A 2,500-nucleotide genomic window follows, 5' to 3' on the forward strand; every position below is an offset into this window, starting at 1 on the left:
TTCAACGGGGTCCGCCTCGGGACGCACGAGCACGCACGGGGCGGTCGCACGCCTTCGGCTCGCCCCACCGGCAGGACGTCCCACGATACATGCCAGTTAAACACCGACGGGCGGTGAACCAACAGCGTGGGACACAAATCCAACTACGAGCTTTTTAACCGCAACAACTTTAATATACGCTATTGGAGCTGGAATTACCGCGGCTGCTGGCACCAGACTTGCCCTCCAATAGATACTCGTTAAAGGATTTAAAGTGTACTCATTCCGATTACGGGGCCTCGGATGAGTCCCGTATCGTTATTTTTCGTCACTACCTCCCCGTGCCGGGAGTGGGTAATTTGCGCGCCTGCTGCCTTCCTTGGATGTGGTAGCCGTTTCTCAGGCTCCCTCTCCGGAATCGAACCCTGATTCCCCGTTACCCGTTACAACCATGGTAGGCGCAGAACCTACCATCGACAGTTGATAAGGCAGACATTTGAAAGATGCGTCGCCGGTACGAGGACCGTGCGATCAGCCCAAAGTTATTCAGAGTCACCAAGGCAAACGGACCGGACGAGCCGACCGATTGGTTTTGATCTAATAAAAGCGTCCCTTCCATCTCTGGTCGGGACTCTGTTTGCATGTATTAGCTCTAGAATTACCACAGTTATCCAAGTAACGTGGGTACGATCTAAGGAACCATAACTGATTTAATGAGCCATTCGCGGTTTCACCTTAATGCGGCTTGTACTGAGACATGCATGGCTTAATCTTTGAGACAAGCATATGACTACTGGCAGGATCAACCAGGGAGCTGCGTCAACTAGAGCTGAGCAGCCGGCCGCCCGGGAGTGTGTCCCGGGGGCCCGCGCGAACACGCAAGCGTCCGCTCAATCATTCTGCAAACAGGAGGAGGCTGAGCTCCCCTGCACAATACACCTCGAAACCCTCTCAGGTCCCGGCGGCGCGCAGCGCCGTCCCAAGTACTTGGTCGGGTTCGAGAGAGGCGCAATCGCCCGGAGTTAGGCGAGTAGACGCTTTCGGTGCGACCACCCGTGCTCCCAACTGAGCTTGCCGCTGCCGACAGAGGCCCGGGAGCGTGCTGTCGTGGCATTGCCGGCGGGAGACAACACGCGCCACCTACGGTGACCGGCAGCTCCAACGCCAGCGCCACAGAAGGACAAAAGCCCCACTTGGGTGCCGAAGCGAACTCTCCCAGCACAGCGCACGCGCCAACACATCCGCACAGCTGCGATACAAACCACCAGCGAGAACCGCTGGGGCGACCGAGCAGCAGACGGCGTCGCGGCGCCGAGCGCCGGGCGGCAGCGCATCCTCAACGCACACAGTCCTCAATCGGACCAGCACACTGAAGATGTCCACCGCGCTTCGCACCGGGCCCGCGAGGACCTACTTTGGCCGCACGGCGCCGCGCGCAGGGTGCGCCGGCGCGCAGCTGCGACGCCTGCCGCGTCCGTCGGCCGGCGCGCCTGCCACTGGCCGCCCCCACCAGCCGGCTGTAGCGCGTGCGCCCACGCACCGCGCGGCCAGCACGCCGGGAGGCGCCCCCTCACCGGCCGGGGACGGTCCCACCCAGCCACCGCCGCGTATCGCTTCACACCCAGATGCCGTTCAGTTTCGTCGGCATGGTGGGTATCGCTGGAACAACCGGTTAGTACCTCAACCTATCGTCGCCATCACCGATTCACCCCTAGCGAGAACAACCGCACCACAACAGGTTACCATTTGTTCATTTGCGTAACTTCACCAGAAAACGCAGGCGTCCATCGCCATTTGCAACTTCCACGATTATTGCATGCCTGTGTCAGGTGTCACGCCACACTACGTCTGCCCACATACACGCAACAAAATGTGCACGCCTAGACAATACGTGGAAGGTGGCCCCCGTACGTATGCGATGTCCATTGCTCGAACGACTGTCAACCGGCCTCTGTAGCATGTCGCAGATATGGAACGCGGTGCACCATGCCATCACGGTGTGTGAGGAGAGACGACTAGGTCCGAATACATCAACAGACAGCTCATGCTGATCGCCATCCACGGCGTCCGTTCCTCCCACACGTCTCTATGGCGTACCACACTGCAATCCAGCTCTCATAGGGAGACGACACGTAGCTGCGTGCACAATATTTGCACTGTATGGTCCGCCGTTTTTGGGCGCAGTCGTTGTACGGTCACACATGTGCCACGATGTATCATTCAGTACATAAGGACGAATGTGCAGTACAGATTGTGGTTTACGCGTACGACATTAGCGGACAGTTGACACAGGCCGCACCACAACGTAGCCTGAGTACGTCGCATGCGGAGGGCATTGAACATGCAAAGTTCTCACCAACCAGCTTGCGAAGGCAGGGGGCAAGGTGGGGACGTGGGGAGGGGCGGCATGTACGTCCTGCTGCCATCCACATTACAGTGTACAGCAGGAGCATGTGGAAAGTGAGCAAGACTTGCAAGGTGTTTAACATGAAGCGATACACAGGGGAGCGGGGAGTGCGAG

At 58.7% G+C, this 2,500-nt stretch overlaps 1 non-coding gene across 1 annotated transcript in view; it reads right to left on the reverse strand.

Moving 5' to 3' along the window:
• LOC124726693 overlaps positions 1-792 on the reverse strand; it is a 1,909-nt gene extending 1,117 nt beyond the window's left edge. Inside the window, exon 1 of the ribosomal RNA XR_007006808.1 lies at positions 1-792. This exon is cut by the window's left edge and continues 1,117 nt beyond it. This is a non-coding gene — a ribosomal RNA (small subunit ribosomal RNA).
• Positions 793-2,500: the final 1,708 nt, after the last annotated feature.

Source organism: Schistocerca piceifrons, unplaced genomic scaffold (genome assembly GCF_021461385.2).
Source record: "Schistocerca piceifrons isolate TAMUIC-IGC-003096 unplaced genomic scaffold, iqSchPice1.1 HiC_scaffold_1063, whole genome shotgun sequence".
Lineage (NCBI taxonomy): Eukaryota > Metazoa > Arthropoda > Insecta > Orthoptera > Acrididae > Schistocerca > Schistocerca piceifrons.